This window comes from Macaca mulatta, chromosome 9 (assembly GCF_049350105.2).
Source record: "Macaca mulatta isolate MMU2019108-1 chromosome 9, T2T-MMU8v2.0, whole genome shotgun sequence".
Lineage (NCBI taxonomy): Eukaryota > Metazoa > Chordata > Mammalia > Primates > Cercopithecidae > Macaca > Macaca mulatta.
The window spans coordinates 99,239,119-99,263,734 of record NC_133414.1 but is presented as its reverse complement, the minus strand read 5'-3'; the positions used below and the strand labels follow the sequence as shown (position 1 = coordinate 99,263,734).

The 24,616-nt window shown below is 39.1% G+C and overlaps 1 protein-coding gene across 50 annotated transcripts in view; it reads left to right on the top strand.

Moving 5' to 3' along the window:
- SGMS1 (sphingomyelin synthase 1) overlaps nt 1-24,616 on the top strand; it is a 314,409-nt gene that overhangs the window by 194,660 nt on the left and 95,133 nt on the right. For 7 of the 50 annotated variants that reach the window (XM_077945160.1, XM_077945136.1, XM_077945152.1 and 4 more), the window contains one exon: nt 4,643-4,755. The gene's annotated coding sequence lies outside the window, so the exon portion shown is untranslated. 50 annotated transcript variants of the gene reach the window in all.

The following is a 24,616-nucleotide window of genomic DNA, read 5'->3' as shown; positions in this document are numbered from 1 at the left end:
CATCGCTTGCCTATTCTGGCTGTTAAACTGATCTCCAAGTGCTAATATTGGCAATCAGTCATTCTGCTCACTGCCTGTTGAACTTCCTTCTCTCCCTTCCCTATATTCCTTCAAATCTTAAATTCCTTCAGGTAGTGGCACTGCAGAGACAAGTAGTCAGGGTTCCTCCCAACTAAGCATTCCATGCAGCTTTGCTTTTGATTTAAAAGTTAAGTTTTAATGGAAAGACAGTTGCCTCTAGGGAGAGAGTAAAAACAAAACAAAATCTGAGCAGTTTAAAGTTCATCTTGGCTTGATTAAAATCTTAGGGAGTGAAATGGAGGAAAAAAAAGGAAACCGGATCAGACATCTCAATGTCTCTTCTAGAAGCAACTTCTTCAGTTTTTAAACTTGCCCTTTAGAAGGAAGCAGTGGAACCCTGAAATTGCTAAGTAACAGCTAAGATTGTGGTGGTGGTTTTTACTTTAAATCTCACCCACCTAGTTCTCAAAACACATTCTTTATTGAACCTTACAAAAATGTCTTGGATATTTCAAAACATTTGCTTGTGTCAGTTCTTTGAATCAGACTTACATAATTGTAAAACATTAATTTCCCCAATTTCCTCTTAAAACAAAAGGTATTTATAGTTCCCACCGAGTCAGGGATGGACTTGGATTACTGCAAAAGTAATCTGTGTTCATTTCAAGAGGAAGCTCATGGTTAAAATCTGAGAGACTTGCCTTTGGATTATGAAATAATGACCTTTGGCTTAAATAAGTGTGTCTTTGGTACTTTGAAAGCAAACATGGAAATAATAATTAATACAGAAATTTTATTATAGATATAACATTCTGATTTATATTATCATCTCTCTTACCAGAATGGGCCTTAATGTGGTTTCCAAACATCCCTTGTATAGATGATTTCTTTATTAGAGGACTGCTAGGTGTATAGTCTTTAGATGTGTAAATTTTATAGCCTTGCATTATGTTCATATCAACAAACTCAGTTGTTTACTAGATACTTGGGACTCATTGGTTTTGATGATAAATTTCAGTATAAATAAGAGATACTTACTGCACGTTAGGAGTTGATAATCAAACCTGAAAAGAGAAAACTATAATTTCAAACTGAATGTGGTAGGCATTATAAAAGACATATAAAATACTCAGAAAACAGAAGAGAAAGAGAAATTACCTGGGTGGCAAGAGGAGTGGGCTAGCTGAGGGAGGATTTCAGGAGCAGATGATATGTGGATTAGATATTTAATGATTAATGCCTTTTTATTAAAGTACCTTTTATGAAATTATAAAAGTTAACATTGCTAATTGGAAAGAACTTTAGAAATGCAAAAACTATTTTGCATTTGCAAAACTATTTTGCGTGACAGTGAAAATGTCAGCAATTAACTTTTTTTTTTTTTTTTTTTTTTGTATTCTGCCATAGTTTTCTATTCCTAGATTAGATACATGCTTTATTTTCCCTCTAAAATGGGTCTGGTTATTACTATTGTTTTAAAATCTGCTTCAGTTGACAATATAGCAAGATGATGCCACATCAATAAATATACATCTACATAATTGTTGATATATAGCATTCTATGTGTACGTAGTCTATAATATTTCATATTACTGGACATTTTTGTTTTCAACTTTTCATTTTTGTAAAGTGTGCTGTAATGAACATCTCTGTGAACATCATGGGCATTCATTCAGTTATCCAGATGAGACCTTTGTACAGAGTTGGGAGGAGTGCTTAGGGGGCACTCTAGGTAGAAGGAACAGTTCGAGCAGAAAGGAACAGTTTGAGCAGAGATGGTACAGGAAGATCACGTTTTGGGAAAAGGCTAGAACTGTAGTTTAGTAGAATGAAAAGAGGAGAATACTGCTAATTAGGACTAGAAAAAGAAAATAGAGAGTCTTTGATACCAAGCCTTTAATTTATTATTAGTTGGGCATCATTTTGGAATCTATGTTATACTTTAAATGAATGACCCCGAATAGCTTCAATTGTTCTTAGTTTTTCTTATTTGGAGAAGAAATAAAATAGTTCCAAATGCTCAAGAAAGAATAGACCTTTTAAAATTCTTGAGAGATTTAAGAAACTAACCAGAACATAAACAAGTTATTGAAGTCATGAGGAAAGGTGTATGTTTTTGTGTGTGTGTGTGTGTATGTGTATGTGTAGAAAAAACTATAAGAGTAGAGGTTTTTAAAAGTGAAGGAAATTTATTTTCTACACTTAATGAATATTAAATTCTTTATAGTTAAAATTTAAGGACAATTTGGAAAAGAAATAAGTTTGGGGACACATGTCATAATTTCATAATAATAATACCTTATATTTACTGAGTTGCTTAATGATGAGGCTATGTTCTAAGAAATGTGTCCTCAGGCAATTTTGTTGTTGTGTCAACATATAGAGTTTACTTACACAAATCTAGATGGTATAGCCTACTGCAAACCTAGGCTATATGGTATAGGCTATGGCTCCTAGGCTGCTGCAAACCTGTATAGCATGTTGCTCTGCTGAATACTTTAGGCAATTGTAACCAAACGGTAAATATTTTTGTATCTAAACATAGAAAAGTATAGGAAAAATATATTATAATCTTACGGGACCACTGCCTTTTGTGTGTCCCTTGTTGATCGAAGCATTGTTATGCAGTACATGACTATACCTCTCTGTGCTTGTGTGTTTTAAATACAAACAGTCCCCAATTTACAATAGTTCAACCCTATGATTTTTTGACTTTACGATGGTGCAAAAGCGATGCACGTTCAGTAGAAACCATACTTCAAGTACCCATACAGCCATTCTATTTTAACTTTCAGTACAGTATTCAATAAATCAAACACAATATTCAATACTTTAATAAATAGGCTTTTTTTGGGATGATGTTACCCAACTTTAGGCAAATGTAAGTGTTCTGAGCATATTTAAGGTGGGGTCAGCTAAGCTATGGTGTTAGGTAGGTTAGGTGTAGTAAAAGCATTTTTGATGATGGGTTTTTTAGGATGTAACCTCATCCTAAATTGGGGAGCCTCTGTTAATTATTGTACTTAGTCTGTTAATAGTCTTTTTAGGAAGAGTCTGGGATTATCTGCATTTTGCAGGTGCCTGAAAGGCTGACTTCCCTAAGGTGGGTGAGAGAGCACCAGATTTGGTGTTACAGTTCAGGCACTGCTGAGGCCTTGAAACATTGCTATGATAGTTGTAAAGATAATAAGGCAGTATCTGAAAGATTATGAGAACAGCATAAAGTACCACAGAAATGGAGGGACTGCTTTTTATAGCAGGACACCTTCTATCATTACAGGAGGGAAGAAAGCTCAGCTCCAGCCGTTTTCCATTCTTTTTGTGGTAGCTTATATTATTGTCAGAACACTTGCTGCTCCTTTCTACACACCTTCCGTCCCTGTGAAAGGATTATACTTTCCTACTCTACAGAAGGCTGATGCCCCATGGCTAGCTTGGCCAAATAAATCCTCTAGGATTTATTTTGGCAGGTGAAATGTCAGTGACAATAATTTGTGTCATTTCTGAGCAGAAACTTTAATAGGTATGGCCTGTTCTGCCATCTTTCTCTTTTCTTTGCCATGAGACTAGCATGCCCCAGTTAGGGGTGTTCCTTCTGCCCTGATCTTTGACTGGAGAGGACATGGAGTCCAGCCACAGCTTATCTGCAAGGAGCCAGACAGGAACTAGAAATAAGCCTTACTCCATTGTTAGCCTCCAAAATTTGAGGACATTTTGTTCCTGCAGTATAAGTCAGCCTAAACTGATCTACTCTTTTTTCTCACTTTAGGCACCATCCTCTCTCTTTCAGGCCTAATACACACACGCGCACACACACATGCACACACACACACATTCTCTCCCTCTCTCTCATTCACACACAGCTTAGCCTTTTTATCTCGAGGGATAGAATTCCCTATCAACCGTTCCACTGCTGTCTTTCTCCTTCATTGAAGATTTCAACCTTCATCAGAGGTTAACAATTCAAATAAGGTATTTAGAGTCGATCAGGATGACCCTTTATTTTTTTCTTCAAACATTTGTAGAACATAGTCCACGTCAAAGTAGATTTCTGGAGGCTTAAAATAACCCAAGCCCTGGACCCAGCCTTCAGGAATCGAAGAATATGGTGTGGTGCTATTTGTTCAAGTGGCTATCCAACAAGGTAGACAATGTTGGGTGCTGATGAAGGATGTGCTTTGATCCTCGGTGACCTGTGTTTATGTAGTGTCCCCACTTTGTTGTATGTCGACCTTAGATGTTAAGGGTCATTGCTTTTGATTAGTTCAGCTTACCTTCTCTTTCCCCTCTTCCTTACCTTGTATTTACTGTGCCATTTAAAGTGTACTACATGCTAGACTGCTGTATTCTCGATTTGTAGTTTTCAGTCAATTTATACGGACTCATTCACTGGTTTAGGGTACATGTTCTTTGTTTGACACACATTGTATGTTTTGTTGTTGTTGTTGTTGTTGAGACAGAGTCTGGCTCTGTTACCCAGGCTGGAGCTCAGTGGCGCCATCTCCGCTCACTGCAAGCTCCGCCTCCCGGGTTCACGCTATTCTCCTGCCTCAGCCTCCTGAGTAGCTGGGACTACAGGCACCTGCCACCACGCCCAGCTAATTTTGTGTATTTTTGGTAGAGACGGGGTTTCACCGTGTTAGCCAGGATGACCTCGATCTCCTGACCTCGTGATCCGCCCACCTTGGCTTCCCAAAGTGCTGGGATTAGAGGCGTGAGCCACCGGGCCCAGCGGTAAGTTCTTTAATTTCACAGATGATATATTAATTTTTTTCTGTTATAAAGTGCTTAACATACTATTACAACAAAGTTAAGGTATTAGTAACTTTCTATTGTTTTCTTTGATTTATTTTGTTTCCCTTCAAGTTAGTGGTTCTCTTTTCCGTGATGTGTGAAATGGAGTTCGTTGTTAATTGGGGTGCTTTTTTCCGTTATTTCAATTTAGAATAATTTGGAGTTGTTCTCTCATAATTTTAGATCACCGTGTCTTACTACCTGACATGTGTCAAAGCAATCCAACTTAATTTCATGTTACTAGTGGCAAGTCCTGGCTTTGGAGTATGGGGTGAAATCAGGAGCTCATAGAGGTCTGTCTGACTAGTGGTTTCTATGTTAAGCCCATGTATGACTTAGCTGTTCCCCTTTCTTCCTGATTGAATTCTGATGTTTTCTGTCTCATTACTTCTGACCACCATTCTACTTTGATTTCAAAAGGCACAGGGTTAATTTATTATTAAAGCAACATCTTGGACCAGGGGCTTTCAAACTTGTTGTCCAACATGTACAGAAAGAAATGGTTGTCAGCCTCAGTTAGACAAGGGAAGGGGAACTCAGAGAGCTGCCATGTTTCAGTGAGGTCTGCTTCATAGGATGGGTGGTGACTTCATGGGTGTGACTTTAATACTATATTTCATACCAAACAGGTAACCGTATTCACTTGTATATATTAAATACTGCATAACCAGATTTTTTAAAGGTATGAAATACCATTAATATTGATAAATGTGTCCACCGCATTTATTTTGGCAGACCTGAGTCACATTAGTGTTAGTTGTTTTTTTCCAATTTTAATTTTCTCTTAAAAGATTTTTATAAGCAAAAAATACTTTTATTTTGGAGAATTCAAGCAACACAGAAAAATGTAAAGAAAGTAGAAAATCAGCCCCAGATTCTGTTAACATTTTGGTGAATCTTTTTTTACTTTTGTTTTTCATTAAATCATTTTTATCCACTTAACAATGTGCTACAGCACATTCTCTAAATCAATATTGTAATTTTTAATACATACCACTCCATTTTATTATTATATCTATTTTAATTAATATCCTGGTGATGTATGTTTAGATTGTTTCCTGTTTTCTCTATTACAGATGATATATCAATGAATATCTTTGTACATATATTTTTGGATATATTTCCAGATATAATTAAAGGGATGCATACTTTTTATTTTCATACACATTGCCAGAGTGTCTTCAGGCAAAAAAGAGTTTTAACTTGCACACCTCAAATTAATGTAATGAGAAATGTCAGACTTATTCATTCTTGTCAACCTGATCTACAAAACATGTTTAAATATTCACAGCTTTTTAAAAATTTTCCATTTTTATTTCAGATTCAGGGGGTACATTTGCAGGTTTGTTATATGGGTAGATTGCGTGATGCTGAGGTTTGGAGAATAATTCATCCCATTACCCAGGTAGTGAGCATAGTACTCAATAGGTGGTTTTTCAGCCTCCCTTCCTTCCTCCCCTCTCTAGTAATCCTCGATGTCTGTTGTTCCCATCTTCATATCCATGTGCACCCAATGCTTAGGTCCCACTTATAAGTGAGAACATGTGGTATTTGGTTTTCTGTTTCTGCGTTAATTTACTTAGGATAATGGTCTCCAGCTCCATCCATGTTGCTGCAAAGGACATGATTTCATTCTTTTTTATGCCTGTGTAGTATTCCATGGCATGTATGTACCACATTTTCTTTATCCAGTCTACCGTTGATGGGCACCTGGGTTGATTCCCTGTCTTTGATATTGTGAATAGTGCTGCATTGAACATATAAGTGCATGCGTCTTTTTGGTATAATGATTTATTTTCCTTTGATTATATATGCAGTAATGGATTGCTGGATCAAATGGTAATTCTATTTTTAGCTGTTTGAGAAATCGCCAAACTGCTTTCCACAGTAGCTGAACTAATTTACATTCCCACCAGCAGTGGATAAGCATACTCTTTTCTCTGCAACCTTGCCAACATATTATTTTCTGACTTTTTAGTAATAGCCATTCTAACTGGTGTGACTTTTTAATAATAGCCATTGTGATTAATGGTATCTCATTGTGGTTTTGATTTGTATTTCTCTGATGATTAGTGATGGCTCATCATTTTTTTGTATGTCTGTTGGCTATGCTCATATGTCTTCTTTTGAGAAGTGTCTGTTCATGTTCCTTGCCTACTTTTTAATGGGGTTGTTTCTTGTTTGTTGAATGTTTAAGCTCCCTATAGATTCTGAATGTTAGACCTTTGTGAAATGCATAGTTTGCAAATATTTTCTCCCATTCTGTAGGGTGTCTCTTTACTCTGTTGATAGTTTGTTTTGCTGTGCAGAAGCTCTTTAATTAATTCTCACTTGTCAACTTTTGCTTTTGTTGCAATTGCTTTCAAGGACTTAGTCATAAACTCCTTGCCAACGCCAATGTCCAGAATGGTATTTCCTAGGTTAAAACACTTTAGACAGGTATTTTAATATAGATATATAGATAGTACCTTCTTTTTTTAACAGGGCAAAAGACACTTTTTATGAAGATACTATTTACAAATCATTGATTTTCAAATGATCTTCATGTAAGTACAAGGATCAGGTAGCTTAAAGCCTACCTAGAGAAATATTTTTCTGTATTCAGCCATAGAGAAGTACTTTCTTTTAAGAAATAGAAAGTTAAATCTGGCTAGTGACTGTGACTGCTCTCTAGTTCCTTCACGTTTTAGGTATTTACACAGAATCTGATACATTCACTCTCAATCTTCTCATCTGTGAGCCCACCCCTAGCTAGCTGCTCTTTGTATTAGACACAATAGTCCCAGCTTTCAGGTCAGACAAACATGGCTGTGCAGCTGGCTCTGACTTGTCTTGATGATTGAGCTTGGACATATATACCTTTCTGGACTGTTTCTTTGTGGGTTCAGTGTAGTTGTTAATATCTGCCTTGCAGTGTTGTATATGGATTAAATGTAAAATAATGTGTATAAAATGAAAGCCATTGTCATTAGTCGGTACTCGGTAAATGCATTAAATTGAACATGTTTTTCTTGTTCTAAATGGAATTTCAAATACATTTTCCTTTAGGAACAATGTCATGAATGGAGTTTGAGTACAGTATTAGAAATATTATTCAGCATTCTATTTCATTGACATATAATTTCATTAAATTATGAGTTAAATAGGTTTTTAAGGACTGGCCAGAGAAGCCAGCTTTCAAGTGAAAGGTATTCCAAGTGTTACATAAGAGTTCATGGACTTAATTTTTTTTCCCATGCCACCTTGTCTAAGAAGGGTTCATTGACTTTTGACTCTAGAAGTGAACTTTTAGAATGTAATTTATTACCTGGTTGACGATGGCTTGGAATTTCTTGATAGATGATGATGTGTTTGGGGTAAACAAGACCTTCCTTCTACTTCTGAGAGTTAAACCCATTTTCTTCTAGAGAACTTACTGCTCCTCTCACCAAACCAACCAGGTGGTCCTAGTGTAGACCAGCCAGTTAGGAGTACATGGCTCCAAACTGGACCCGTGAGTTTTTCTTGCAGTTTTTAAAATTGCAACTGTGAAAGGAGGAATTGTCTGTCTTGGAGGCAGAGCTAGGAGTTAAGTGGGAAAAGGCACACTTTAAGAATGAAGGATAAAGCCAATGATAAAGCACCAGAAACAAAGATGCTATCTTGTCCTGGTGCAGTTCGTGTTGAGCTGATCCTCGTGCCCAGCTGCCCCTGTGGCTTTCCTTTTGCTGGGATATTTAGAGCCAATGTGGCTCACCTTGCTTTTGCCCGTGATGCCTCAAGTGCCATTTTTGTTACCTGCAAGTTAAACACTGCTGACTAATTCATTTGGTTGTTTATACTTGGAGTAGTTATTTAGAAAGTCAGTACCTTTGTCATGGGCAATTTTAATACATTATTTAGTTGCATAATAGGACAGACACAGCCTTTTGAGAACAGTGGTAGTGTTTTTTTCCCCATCTGTCATCAAAGAAGCAATATGTTAATGCTAATCAAAGGATACCAGTGAATGAATGTATGTGCGGGTGGTAACGGCTCTTTTGACAGAGGCTTGCTCTAATGCAAATATCGTAAAACTTTTATATACCTATGATGTCATATAATGCAAATGCCATATAATAAATGTATACCTATGACAGTTCTAGGAGTTATGAATTGTCTTGAAGAACTGTCCTTTGCTACCATTATGGGTTAGGAGCATCTGTTGGTAAACAGATGTTTGTGGTTCAGAGAGATGTTTACATTTAAGGAAGAATTGGTACTTTGGCAAGATTATCAAATATGTATCTATGTGTTCCTTATTTGAAAGGGAAGATAGAATGATTTGCTGCTTCTGTTCTCTTCAATGGATTCGTGTTTGGGGAACTGGGATTTTACATGACAACTCTGTTTTGTAAACTCCACTTCCTTTTAGGAAGTATCAGATTTGCTGTCTCAGTAGCATTCTGTATTGTTGGAACATGCCATGAAGAGCACAGAAACGCATCTGCTGCTTGGGTTCTGCTTGCCAACTGGTTTGAACAGCTATAATATTTGTTTATTCTTGATGTGTCAGCAAAGGGAACGTTTTCTTTTCTCCTTTGTGGCTGTTATATAACTTAAGCATCATTATATCAACAACAATGACTATTTATTCAGAATCTGCTAGGCCCTGGGGGATACAGAGGCTCAGAAACACAATGTCTACCTCAGATGGATTTTGACTGTCTGCTGAGAGTGAAAGGTCAGGGATCTCAAAAAGAAGGAAGGATGCTAACACCTTGTGTTAGTTGTGAAATGGAAGTATAAAGAATAAGATCTGTAGGTATTTGGAGGAGAGGAGAGATCCCCAGGGCTTTTGCCAGTGACACAAGTTCTAGGAGAAGGAAGGGTTTTAGTGGCCTGGAATGGGATATGTAGTAAAAAGGATGCAAGAAGGTTGTCAGGCAGGGGGCATGGTGAGAGCCTAGTGCTTTGAATGAAACTCTGTCACCTTAGCTGGTAACCACCCAGCAGCTGCGAGGCCTGGACTAAAGAGCACCAACATGGGAGGCCCCTGCATGGGTCCCTTTGGGGCAGCCTCTCCACTAGGGATGAGCACGGCTCCCAACCACAATGTGAAAGTTCAAGAATTTTTAGACCCTTGAGTGTACATGGCACACTCAGAGGCCCCCACCGTCTCCACTACATAGGCCAGGGAGCACAGGCAAAGATAAAGAGACCCATGGGCCAACATCTTATTGGGGTCCAGTGTGTCATCCAAATATGTTTCCTAAGGGGAGCTTTAATTGGTGGGTTTAAAGCAAGCAGGTGCTAGTTCCAGGAGGTCATGTTATGACTGAGAGGTGGTCAGTTTAAATTTGCAGGCAAATGTCTGAACAGTCTGTTTAAGGAAGTGGTGGGAAAGTGAGGAGCGTCTCTAAGTTTTATCTCCTGCCACCAGTGGGAGCCATTCAGGTGGGGAATGGAATTTGAAACTGACTGAGCCCTGATTCTGAGAAAGTTAAACCTATATTTAAAGTGGAAGACAAGTCAACATAAAATGGTAAGCACTCACTGTCCCTAGGTATGGTGCTAGTAATGTGCCCTCTGCTTTAGAAGAACAAGGAGTGGACCAGCAGGTTATTTGGCAGAGGGTTTTTAAGAGCAGGGGTTGCAGAGGTAAAGGCCAGGCTTCGAGTGCCTATAAATGTCATGGCACTGGACCCGCAGGTTCACCGTCACTCTTTTTTGGTAACTATATATTTAGAATCTGTGTACTTTGAATTTTAATTTGAGACAACAAAGGCATCCTAGAACCAGTTATCCTGTTCTCTTGTGGGAATGTTCTAACCACATTGGTCACAGTGTTGTTCTTATTTGTGAAGCATAAGGATTATTGGAAACATCTTTTAAGTGCTTTATGGTTGCAGCTGAACATATTCATGAAGCCTTCCTTCTTCCTGGAGAGAACACCTACTCTGAATGTTAAGCTTGGCTGGATCCTAAACAGTACAAACAAACTAGATCATCTCTCTTTCCTGTCTGTGCTGCCTTTCCCTTCCTCCATCATAGATCTCAAAATATCTCGCTATGTCCACACAAACACAATTGTATTTTTTAGACTACAGTGTTAAGAAGTTTATTGAGTTGTTCATATACACTTAAGCTTTATGTAGTCTTCTCATGTAAAAGAGCTGCTGCCCTTGATATAACAGCCAACGTATTATCAGTTCAGCCAGTATAGCTCACTGTAACAATTATATAAACAGAAAATCAGTGCTCTTAAAAATACACATTAATTTACATGAATGTTTGAGGAAAGCTGCCCGTAAAGCAAATTGTGTTCCTTTTGATCTCTACTATAAAATTATCTAATTGTCTGAGAGGAAAAGGTTTATGACCTGATGGCATGCTCGACTTTGACATTTGTCATGTGATGATGATGATGATGTGTTGAGAGGCATAGAGGGAGGGGCCCGCCTGCTGGAACAACAGCTGGAAGATGCTCAGCCTCAGTGACTCAGGCAGAGGGGATGCATGCCTGAACCAGGAATGGAAAAAAATGGTCCAGATATGAAAGTAGCCTTCATGTTACACCTATTGGTAGTGAACTGTCAAGAGAGAAAAGAGGGAGCTCAGATGATTCCAGAATTTAACTTAAAGTGTCTAGGAGAGTAAGATTACCTTTATGAGGAATATGAGGGTCAAGAGAGATTTGACAGCTTCATCATCTAGGAGACAGACCCAACTTAATATGTTAAGTACCTGTTGCTAAGGATAAATGTGGGGCTGTAGGCCAATCTTGCTTCTGCTCTTTTGACCATAGTTTGGTTTCCAACTGGAAACACTCTTAGAGATCCTCAGAGAGAGATGAAGCAGTTCACCCTGTCACTTATTGGCAGAGCCGAGACCAAGAAGGGAGCTCTTGACTTTTTGTGCAGTGTTCTTTCCACTCTCCTGTGCTGCTTTGGAGAAAAGAACAGCATTTTGTTGATCTCACTTTAGATCTTATCTTTGGCTAATGAGTATTTTCAAGAAACCTTGGCCTGTGGAATGACTCTAAACAAAGAGATCTTTGCTCAGGAGATCTCCAAAGCAAAGAACGTTTAATTTGTAACTTAACATTTTTTTTTTCTTCCCATCTAGAAACTCTCTTTTGGCACTGGCAATCAACTCATTTCTTAATGGGCCCTCAGGAATTAGCACTTCTGTAGCCCCCTGTAATTTGCCAATTCCTTAATAAAGTTTCTTTTAAGTATTTTTATTACAAAATAATGTTTAGGGCACAGTGACCCAGATAGAATATTTCCAAAAATCACTCATACTTTTTTAGAAGTAGGTTTACCTGTGACCTAAATGAAATCATTCCAATTTTAAGCCTTATTTGCTACCAATAAACTTTCTATTGTAGAGTAAGAATACCAAATTCAAGAATCCTAAACCTAAAGCTTCTTAAGTTTCTCACCACTTAAATAAAGGACTCAGACCAGGGAATACCAGAGAACTATTTCAGCTCTAAAATTCTTTAGACATTTAATATAGGAAACAATTTTTGAAAATTACGAGCCAGTTTGTTTACAATTTTGGAGATTCGTATTCAGGGCTCAGAGGGACAAGACAGCATTTTTTGAGTGCCTACTCTACATCCAGCACTGTGGTAAATGCTTTGCATGTATTGTTACATATACAGTAGTTCCCCCATTATCCCCAGATGGTATGTATGTTCCAAAGCCCCCAGTGGATGCCTGAAACCTCGATGGTCCTGAACCCTATATATACTATGGTTTTTCCTATACATACCTATGGTGAAGTTTATAATTAGGCACAGTAAGAGATTAACAGTAACTAATGATAAAATATAACAATTTTAACAATCTCAGAATGACATGAAATTTAAAACTTATGCATTGCTTATTTCTGGAATTTTCCATTTAATATTTTCAGACTGCAACTGAAGCCGGGCAGGTAACAGACACAGCAGAAAGCGAAACTGCATATGGGGGGACTGTCGCAATCTGTAAACTGTTAGGTGGGCATTTTAGCCCCCTCATTGATGATAATCAATTTACTCAAGGCCATACAGTGTCAGAGGTCTGATCCAAATCTGCTTTGATCCCAGGTCTCACGCTCTTTGCACCCAATATCTCTGCCTAACTCAAGAACTTTTACTAATGGAAACTAATGTACATCCACTGAAGTATCCTTCGTCAGATTAATCCTTGTTTCTCAAGCGTTTTCAAAGGCAACCTACCCTTTTCTAGAAGTTATGTCGAAGTTGTCAAAGGCGTAAAGAATAGGCTGTGAAAGTCTGCTAAGCTTGGTATAAATCAAGAAAGGAAAGTTCCGCCTTAACCGACACTGAACGTGCTTATTGGTTAGGATTGAACGGGCTGACTCATTTCTTTTTTGCCGTGGTAGAGGGCCACACCCTGCATTCCAAAAACCCTCTGCTGCGGGGCCACACCCGCCAACCTCGCTGTTGGAGCCTCTGAGGTCGGGCTGGGCTTCCAGCTCGCAGTTGACCCCGGGAGAGGATCAGCGCATCCGCCTGCCGCCCCCCAACTCCGGACGCCTGGCTCCGCAGCGCCGCTGTCCCAGCACCAGGGCGGGGCAGGCAGGGGAGCGGGACCGCCGGGACCGATCCAGGCGCGGGCGCCCAGCAAGAGCCGCGCCCGGGGTCGCCGCGCCCGGGGTCGCCGCGCCCGGGGTCTCCGCGCCACTCACTGCGCTTGCCTTTCCGCCCGCGCCAGGGCTGGCTGCGCGCACCCTGAGCGCGAGGAGCCGCGCGCAAACTTGGTGCCCCAGGAACTTTCCAGGAGACACTGCCTCGGGGAAGGAGAGACCGTAAGTGTTGCTCCCGAGATGCTGTGGTTCATTAAAATACACTCACAGACGGTGGGGACCGATTAAAATACCGCAATCAGTGCCAGTTCTTCTACTACGGCGAAGTAAGGGAAATCTTTATTTTTCCTGCATGGCGCTTTAATGACCAAATAGGCACTAGCTATTTACACCTGAGACGGTTCAGTGCAGTTGCTGAAGCAGTGGGTCAGGATATGGGTAGGCTCAGTCAACAAGTGCTCTTTATATTGCGTGATGCTAACTGCTATGGCGTGAGAACCAAGGATGGGGGTGGTTTCTGCTTGGGGTTATCAAGTTTTCCTAATGGCGGTTTTTGAGAGAATGGGATTGTGTCTAATTTGGTTAGTAAGTTTTGGGGAAGTAGTCACTTTCTCAAACTCCGGTCCCTGTACGAAACAGACCTTTTGCCAACTCCTTTGGTTGGGTGGAAGCTGGCTTGTGAATGAGCTTGGTATTAAGTGCCACAAGAAAGCACGTGCCCCTGTGTTTTGGACTGATCGTGTTTACTCCATAACCGTGATTCCCGTTTAGTGTGGCCAGGTAATCGCTCTTGTGGAATCTGTCAATAAATACATGGAGAAGAATGCATGACATTTGCCTTTTTTTTCCTATTTGTGTTTGCTTTGTGTAGTTGTACCAAAATAGGAAATCTGGAGACTAAATTCTGTTACCCTGAATGCTACGAATATTTATCATAACATTTTTATCCAATTGAGTTACCACTTTTAAATTTATGTAGAAATAAGTCCAGTGAGCCTCTTAAAAAATCTGCTTTTCTACACAGAAATTAGTGGAGTTGTATAGTGCCGAGTAACTTATTTTCTTGCAAGAGTTTGGGGAGGTGGGGGACAGGGAAAGCGGAATCCCGTGACGACTGAGGATATACACAATGCAACAGGGAAGTTACCACGATCAGCAGCACTGATTGTGTACAGGAAAGACAGGTTAAAGATGTCCCAGTAACATAAAGGATGGTGAGAAGAATTGTAAACTGAATTATGAAGTTATGAATATGAATGACCAAGTCATGAATAGCATCATTATACTCCTGCATTTATGAAGATACAGACTGGGATGCAGTCAAAAGATAGACTGTCATGGAGAGAGGAAGAAAATTCTTTGCAGCTGGCTTTTTTTAGAGAGAGAAAGAAAATTCTTTGCAGCTGGCTTTTTTTTTTTTTTTTTTTTTTTAAGGTCTATAAAGGAAACTTCCCTGGAAAGAAACCACTTCTAAATGGAATGATTAAAATAATTTGTTAGAAACTTTAAATTACCCTATGAGCTCCTAGTAACACTGTTTTCAAGCTCATAGGCTAATTGTTAAGTCTCTTTTGCTCCGAGTTGAACTGATCAAATGCCTCTGTGTGAAAGGTAACAGCCTAGAATCCTCTTTGAGAAACAGCCTGTAATCTTGGGAGAAATGGCCTAAGTCCCCTGTTCTCAAGTCCACTGAGGCAGTTGGAAAGGCCCCCTCAGGTGGTGAGAATGGAACAATATTTTATTATATCTCTAAGATGCCTAAAATCCAAAGAGATTATTAAATTTGGAATTTTATTAGTTTCACCTAATAGTTGTATAAAGGCTGAATATTTAAGGATCTCTTTTATCAGGTACTGAGATGCTTTGTATACGTTACTTCATTTAGTTTTCACAATAGGCCTAAGAACTGGAGGTATTATTATCCCTGTTTTATAGTTGAAGAACAGGCTCCGTAAGGTTGTATTACCTGCTCCAAATTTCACAGCTAGTTAATTTGATGTTGGAAGTTAGCATTTAAGGTTGGTTATTTTTCCTATGTGACTCCAATTGCTCCTAAAATAGTGTTGATTTTTCTGTTTGAAATGATCCAGAGGAGGTTCTTGGTTCAAAGCAGATTTTTAAGTGATTTAAAAGCGCCTCATTGTCCCAGCACCAAATTATCAAAGTTCAAGGAATTACACATTTACTCTAGAAGCTTACGGCTTTCAAATATTAACTGAGAAAGTCCTACTGTTGATGAGCTCGTTAATGCAAGTGGCTGCCTTAGTGTTGCTGATCTCCGGTAACTTTCTTCTACTTTTTTTCTGAAGACCTTTTTTAGTTCAGTGTGTGCATTTTCCTCCTGCGCCTCACATGTACAACTCAGGCTTTCTCTAGTTGAATCCCCTGTGTGTGAGTGCATACCTGCAGTGTTTTATATGCTAACTGAAATATTTTTAAATTTATGTTAGCACCTAGATTAGCGTTGAATCTGTTTAAGAATGGTGAGCTCATGAAAGGCACACTGTGAGCGCTAAAACTAGTTATGTGGAGGTGAGAAAGTCTCAGCGTGTCTGATCAGAACATCCAATTCTGAGAGAGTCCATCTGTCGGAGTATCTGTTGGCATGTCATCATACAAGAGAACAATGCCACCTTCATCGAAGACCATGAAATACGGCATCTATTCCAGGACTAGGCATTGCTCACAGCCCCACCTCATCACCTGCACCATCTATTTGACACAGAACACCTACCCACTTCCTTAAACCACTCTAAATCCTAACTGCTTTAAGTGACCTGAATTCTTGAGCATGTTGAAAGAACATGCCAGTGTGATGATAAAACCACTTGGGAGTAATCTTGGAAAAATCATGGAGAAGGGGAAGCATGCCAGAGAGTCCATTTGCAAAAATGGGGAAATGGTAAATTCTGAAAACTTTAGATTCATGGCTTATGTTGGTGTCTAGCAGAATTGTAGATCACATTTTTTTAAAAGAATGGTCACAAAAATAAAAGTGATGATCAGTGTGTAGCGTATGTTTGCTAAGAATTATTTATGTCTAATTAACTTCATTTGTTTTTTAATAATGTTACTGGACAAATATATCAGGGCATTGCCATAGATATGCAATGTCTGCTTTATCAGAACATTTAATAAAGTGGTATGTGTATTCTTTACTCAAGATGGAAAAATATGAATTGGATAGCAGTATAGGTGAATGAGTTTATGTCTTGTCCCTAAAGAGGGATGATCAGTGGCATAATGTCAGACTTGAGCAAGGTGTCAATAGTGTGCCTTGACAAAGGCATATGATACAGCTGGTGGGAAAAACTTCACCCAGTACAAGAGATAGAGTATTTGGAACCAAGGAGATGATAATTGCATTGTTCTTTGTAGATAGTGGTTACAAATAGAGACTCCAAAACCAGATCCTGGGAAAGTTATTTGAGCTCTTTATGCCTCTATTTCTTCATTCAGAAAATACGAATAATAGTAATAGTACCTACCTTAGAGGGCTGTTGAAGAAGTTGAAGGATTAAATTATATAATCCATGTAAAGTGCTTAAAGCAGAATCGGATAGTAAATTGTATATATTAGCTGCTAGTCTTTTATTGTTGCTGCTGTTTTTACTACTGTCACTACTACTACTTCAGGCAATATTATGCACATTTCTGGGTTTGTGTTTAAACACATATCCAGAATGTGGTAAATAGGTTAGTTGTTGTTTTCTGAGACAGAGTCTTGCTCTGTTGCCCAGGCTGGAGTGCAGCATCATGATCTCGACTCACTGCAACCTCAAGCGGTCTTCCCACCTCAGCCTGCTGAGTAGCTGAGACTACAGGTGTGCCACCATGCCTGGCTAATTTTTTAATATTTTGCAGAGACAAGGTCTCACTATGTTGTCTAGGTTAGTCTCGAACTCAGACTTCTGGACTCAAGCGATCCTTCTACCTCAGCCTCTCAAAGTGCTGGGATTACAGGTGTGAACCACTATGCCTGGCTGTAATTAGGCTTTGGAGAGTGTCTAGTAACTGTTATTTGAACAGTGGTCCAAAAACAATAGGCATCTTCACCTTAGTGTAAAAGCTGAGAGACTTTCAGTCAGATGAGTCCACAGAAAAAAAAATTAAAAATTAAAAACTTTTAAGCTGAGAAATGGTACTTTATATTTACTATTACCAATGTGGTAAAAGATAGATGGTCACATTTTGAAGTCTGTACATTTTGTCCAGTTTAATAAGTGCTTTCTGTTAAGGAGCTATAGCATGGTGTATGAGAAATCTTCACTAAACTAGGTTTTAGGAGAGCTCTTTCTTATCTCCAGTCCAAATCAGATCAGTACAGTCTTTAACCAGTTGTTATGGGCAATTAGCTTAACTCAGTGGTTCTCTGCAGGGTGTAATTTTAACCCCCCAGGGAAAATTTGGTGTATTTGGACGTTTTTGATTGTCACAGCTGGGGGTGGGGAGGTGTGCTAGTGGCACTTAGTGGATACTGCCATGGATACTGCTAAACATCCTACAATGCACAGGACAGAGGCCACACAGCAAATAATTACCTTGTCCAAAATGTCAGTAGTATTATGATTGAGAAGTCCTGGCTTACAAGTTCAATGTATGTATTTCTGTTTGTGACATTTGAATGCCAATCTTTGCTTTAACGAAATCACCAAATAGCTTTAACAGTATGTTTATAAAAGACTTTTGAGAGTTAATGTATGCTGAAATCTGCAAGTGTATACATTTTATCAGCAGCACAGTGAAATATTTGCTTTGTTTCCTGGAGGAATATATTATAGTGGTTTGAGAGTCAGATAAACCTTTGCTGGAATCTCAGCCCTGCCAGTTTAACTTGCTGTGTGATTTGGGGCAAGTTTCTTTATCTGTGAAAACCAAATCTCTATTTCATAGGGCTTAGAGGAATAAACAAGATATATATGTGAATTATGTAGCACAGTCCTTAGGCACAGTCACAAGAGATAACTTTTGTTTTTTTAATTTACATTTTCCAGGTTAATAGAATTGACTGGTGCTTTTTAAAATGTAACATCTGGAAGGAGGATATATAAGGAAATTAGATTTTTTTAATAGTTAAAATATTAAAAGGGCTCTTGTTTTCCAAGGTGATAAATCTTAGGAGAAGTAAATGCCTTTACAGATACCACTTTGGCCTTGTAGGGAATGAAGAATATGCACTAAAGTGAGAAGCACTTATTAGAGGGAAGCATAAGTTGCATGGAAAACGAGAGTCATCTATTTCTTATCAGTCTGGAATTAGCCAATAATATAACTTCTGCATTTATGAATTGTTCCACTATAAAAACATGTAATGTTTGTTCCTTAAGCAGTATAATTCTATTTTTTCATCTTACGCTTGATATTATGTCTCTTAAGTATGTTTTTCCATGCCTTAAGGTGTAAGCAGCACACTTAGCAAATGTATGTACAAATATGTCAATTTTGTCATCTTAGTGATTTCTTATACCCTCTCAGCCTTGCCTGAAAAGATAAAGCTTTCATGTGATCACTTTTTCTGTCACTTCCACTTGTGTATCAAGCAAGCTATAGCAGTGTATAGCTTATCCGTAAGAGCAACTGGCATTGTATGTATTTGACTTAATGGTGTGAATTTTTGTAGGCGATAGGGATTGGATGGGAAGATTTCAGAGTATTCACAATCCATCTGCTGTCTACCTTATCATGGCAGACTGTTTTGCAGTTCTGTTAATTTTCCCGGGAGATAGCAATAAGAGGTCCAGCAATGAAAAGTTCCATGGCTTAGGAAAAGGCACTTTTTCAGGTTGGAGAATTGAAGTTAGCAATTTTTTTGAAAAGTGTTTGGTCTTGATTTTCTTTCTCAGTGTCTCTGTTGCATTGAATTGTGTAAACCTCACGTAAACATGTGACTTGAACCTTCTAGTGGAGTGAGTGCCCCCAGCAGCTTGCGTCTCTCTGGGTATCTAGAAGGAAATCTGTCCCCTCACATCATTGGGAGAATTCACAGCTAGCTCATCCCTCTTGGGTGGTGACTGCCCAAGGGGAGCACAGCAGTTCCAGCATAAGGGGCATGTGAAATGTGACTGGTGCACAGATGAAAACATACTTCTGAGAAATTACTAACACAGACTAAGCCCTGCTAGTGCTTAGTGGCCTTCATTAAGCTAACCTTCAAGTTTACTTAACTTTCCTGATTGTACAGAAGTAGAAGGTGGTGTTCCAGACTCTGATGGCCGCAAGCCTCAAGCCGCCCCTGAGTTGCTGGGTAAGCAGTATTGGCAAAGAAACCTGGTGATCCTAACAGAGAATCCTGAACTGGTGATACAAAATTGCATAGTTCTATGGGGTCAGAAGCTGAGAGTTTGATAGTCAAACTAAGCTGAACGTCAAGCTGATAATAAATAAAGTAAAGGAAAGACTAGGCAGTTTAAAATTTCAGATGGAACCAGTGACCACAATTCTTGAGACTCCATAAAACAATTTCTCCACTTTAGGTGCATTCCGTCACTTTGATTTCTTAGATATGGATGAGACTAGAAATTACCACGCACTGCAGGAAGTGTTGCTGAAAATGTTTGAAAGCTGGTTGTGTGTTTACAAGGCTCCTGGGCATCAACTTGTAATTTTGCAGTAATTGGTACCAAAATCCCAAGTTCTAGACTTGTGCTGAGTTAACAGATGTAAAAGTAGATTCTTTTTTCCCCCTTTTGAAGTAAGGGTCTCACCAAAAGGCTCAAACACGTTCTGGACATAAAGGAACAAACAGATTTAAGTCAAGGTGGAGTGGAACAATACGCCTCATTACCCACGCCATAGGTCTATTAGCTTGTATTTTTTAAAGAGTTTAAGCTTGACATTCAATGAATTCTTTAAATACAGGGTGTGGTTATAGGTTTGTTTGTTGGTTTGTTTGTTTTTTTAAGAGGTCCCTCCTTCTTGAAATTCCAAAGTTTTCATTTCACTGGAATTATTGGCTTCTACCACGAGTATGGTGTATATGCCATACATGAGGGCCCTCAGGTAACAGCATATATACTATATATACCTTTCCCTCTTCTCTATTTGGAAAGACCTGACTCCAAAAGAAATTATTAAACTAACCTATAATGAATGTATCACAGCAAACATACAACAAGTAAAGAGACTATAACTTGGTTATAGAACTATAACTTGGTTAAAGGAACTAACATGTTATTCTGAGAGGGAAATTGTCTGAAGAGGAATTTAGAGAAGTAGAACTTGAAGACTGGGATGGGAGACTGAATTTGAGAGGCCAACTTGGCCTGGCTACAGAGAAGGTGCCTTACCCCTAGGGTGGCATTACCAGGTCTCCATATGGGTCTTCCCCTATGGTGGGGCTGTCTGAGGGCTTTTGAAATCTGCCTAAGTTCCAAATCTGAATTAGAGGTTGGTCTTGCCCTCATTGGTGAATACCGCTGAGTCCTCCTTAACCTCACAGTGCACAGTGTCAGACCACACAGGAAGCCACAGAACATATTTTTGTTCCATGCCCACTATGCAGCCTTCTCATGGTAATTTGGCCACCTCACATAACTATGCTTTTTGGAGATCTGCCATCAGACATGCCAGCATCCAACCCACCTGATGGTTTACGTTCTCACAGTAAGGTATTCAGCTGTAGTTTTTACGTTAATGTCACCATAAGTGTGGTCAGTATGAATGCTTCTCTGATCATTGTATTTATAAATTTGCAAGACTAAAGGACAGTCTTGGACTGTGTGAGTCCCCCCAGATGACACTGCACTTTAAGGACCAGCTGGCTTCTCCAGGGTTGCTTGTCTTCACCTTGAATGCCCTTTCCTATCTGACTTGCAACACAAGAGTGCCATGACCATCATAATATTATTATCTTTTTTATTGCAATTTAGAAAATGTTGAGAAGAAAAATAAATGTCATTGAGTGTCTATTCATGTGGGAAATGTGATGTTCTGTTCTGTGGGTGACTCATGTAAACAAAAGTAAAAGAAACTAGAGTACATTGTTATAGTTAAAATTACAAGGTAAACTAATTCCTACTTCGCTGGTTAGTGTGTCCTGTAATTGTCATTTAAATTGCACAAATTACTAAACAACTACAGAAATTTTCACCCAAAGCAGTTCATAGCCAAAATTTCACAGAATTTTTCAGTGTGATTTTATATCGTTAAAATTCTTGTAGACTTATGAAATATACTTTCATTTGTTTCTCAGGATAATAGGCTGTATATGGTTTCTTAGGCATTTGGGTTCCAGAACCTGTGGTACTTTCATATATAATTGTCCTTTTAATATTCTTATATTCCTGTTGATATATCGAATGAGCTTCCTGAAGTTATCTATTGCTAATATTTAGCATTTACTTTTAGGAGCAAAATTCTCAGGAGGATTGAGAAACCTGTTGTCATTTATTTTGATTATGTCCAAGTAAAGGTCAGAGATAAGAAATTAAATGTTTGTAACTGAGAAACTAGTCATCACCGGTCTATTTCAAAGGAATGTCTGTCACAGTCTCAGTAGTGCCAGGGTACATAGAGATACGTTGTATGAAAACCATATGGTCTTGGGAAGACTGTAGAGGAATCCTCTTGGGAAAAGAGTATGGAATGGACTGAAACAATTCAAGGAATAAATGGGATTATATCCAGAGAGATTGAAGAATAGGAAAAACAGAAACATCCAGTTAGAGTAAGTTTTCATGTTTGATAGCAGAGTAGGGTGACTATAGTTAACAACAATGTATAGTATATTTTGAAGTAGCTAGGTGAGAGGACTTGAAATGTTCCCAGCACGTGGAAATAATAAATACTAGAGGTCATAGATATCTCAAATACTTTGAGTTGATCATTACAGTCTATGCGTGCAAAAACTATCACATGTACTCCATAAATATGTGCAAATATTATGTATCAATAAAATAAAAAGAACAGGAAAAACAAAGCAAGAATTCTAACATTACCTCTTTCCAAAGTGAGTGTCTCCCCTTACTGGGCCTGGACCCTAATCTATATGAATAAAATGAATGGATTTTATTCCCTAAGAATTTGTTAACTAAGTTATCTGAATAAGTTATGTGTCCATGTTTGTAGCCAGTAGTGGGAGGGAGGTCAAGCAGGCTAGGGGTTGTTATAATCTTTTTTTTATTTTGTTTTGTTTTGTTTTGAGATGGAGTCTCGCTCTGTCAGCATGCTGGAGTACAATCATGGCTTACTGCAGCCATGAACTCCCAAGCTCAAGTGATTCTCCTGCCTCAACCGCCCCCCAACCCAGTAGCTGGGACTACACTCATGCACCACCATGCCCCACTAATTTTTTTTTTTTTGAAATGGAGTCTCACTCTGTCGCCCAGGCTGGAGTGCAGTGGTGTGATCTCGGCTCACTGCAACCTCCGCCTCCCAGGTTCAAGCGATTCTCCTGCCTCAGCCTCCCAAGTAGCTGGGACTACAGGTACGTGCCACCACACCCAGTTAATTTTTAGTATTTTTAGTAGAGGCGAGGTTTCACCGTGTTAGCCAGGAACTTCACTAATTTAAAAAAAAAATTTTTTTTTTTTGTAGAGATGAGGTCTCACTATATTGCCCAGGCTGGTCTCTGGACTCAATCGTTCCTTCTGCCTTTGCCTCCCAGAGTATTGAGATTGCAGGCATGAGCTGCGGTACCTGGCAGTTATAATGTTTTTAAACTGTTACTAGAGCCTTCCTCCGATTACAGAGGACCATCTGCCAGACCTTTGATGTCCAATACAATAGGCACTAGCTACATGCCAATATTTAAATTAATAATCTTAGTTGCACCTAACACATTTCAAGTGCTCAATAGTTACATACGTGGCTAGTGGCTACCATATTGTGTAGAACATTTCCATCATCTCAGAAAGCTCTACTGGAGAGCACTGTGCTATACACTGTCTAAAGGAAGCATTTTTAAAAATGAATTTTTTGATATTTAGATACAAATTTAGGGAAAATGATTCAGCCAAAAGTTCAGCCTTAAAAAAAGTAGATATTAAGGCGCTGGATTCATTTTCAAGCAAGTCCTATATAAATCAAAATATTTCAGGGGTTTAACTCTGGCTCTTTTAGGCCGAATAAAGGTATATTATTTTAGATTTCCTCGGGTTTAAACTTTGAATCCTAGCAGTGCATGATGGCTTTCAAGAATAGACACAGTGAATCTTCAGCATGCGTATATGCACCCATTCTATTATAACTGGTTAGTCAGAGCTTAGCAGGAAAAAAAAAAGCCACTCTTATTTATGGAAGGGGGAATGCAGTAAAGTTACTTACAGGTGATGCAATGGCAGGAAGTCATTACCAACCCCAGGTTGAAGGGACAATTGGAGGAGGCCGTCTGGAGATCAGGGGTGGATAGGAGCTGAGACCAGAAAGGATATCAAAGATATCAACAGAGAATAAGGTGAGGAGTGTTCCTGGTGGCTTCTCCCTTTCTTGGGTTAGGCAGACAGAATTAACCACTTCTTCACCTGGATTTTTATCGGCACATTCTATGATACATCACTTAGCAAATCTAGAGAGGTTAAATAGTTTAAGCCATGCTAGTGACAGAACTGGAAAAATGCTAATTCTTGGTCTTTTACTTATGCACGCTGCCATTGGGCCCACTGCAGAAATGCTAGTAAGTAAAGGGAGTGTATCATCAGTGCAGTCTGGGAGCAGAAACTGCATAGTAGTTTAAACAAGGAAAATTTAATATTAAGACTTATTAGGGCCAGGTGAGGTAGCTCATACCTGTAATCCCCACACTGCTTTGGGAGGCCAAGGCAGGAAGATCACTTGAGGCCAGGAGCTCAGGACCGGCCTAGACAACATAGCAAGACACTGTCTGTACAAAAAAAAAAAAAAAAAAAAAATTACCTAGGTGTGGTGACGCATGCCTGTAGCCCTAGCTACCTGGGAGGCTGAGGGGAGTGTCCCTTGAGCCCAACGGGGCGAGGCTGAAGTGCACTAGGATCATGCCGCTCCACTCCAGCCTGGGTAATAGAGGAAGACCCTATCTCTTAAGGAAAAAAAAAAAAAAAAGAATTTTAACAAAGGATTGGAGCAATGATAAGATTGGCTAATAAGAAGTAAACAGAACTCTATAGAAATAGCAGATATAGGGAGCATCCACTACTCCAAAGGCTGAGATAGAGGACCCAAGGAAGAGACCAAGTTCTACCCACTCTCAGAGCTGAGATCCAGACCTTGTTGGAGAGGACACGGCCTTGACTCACTGCATGGCAGAGCAGTTGCTGTAGTGCCA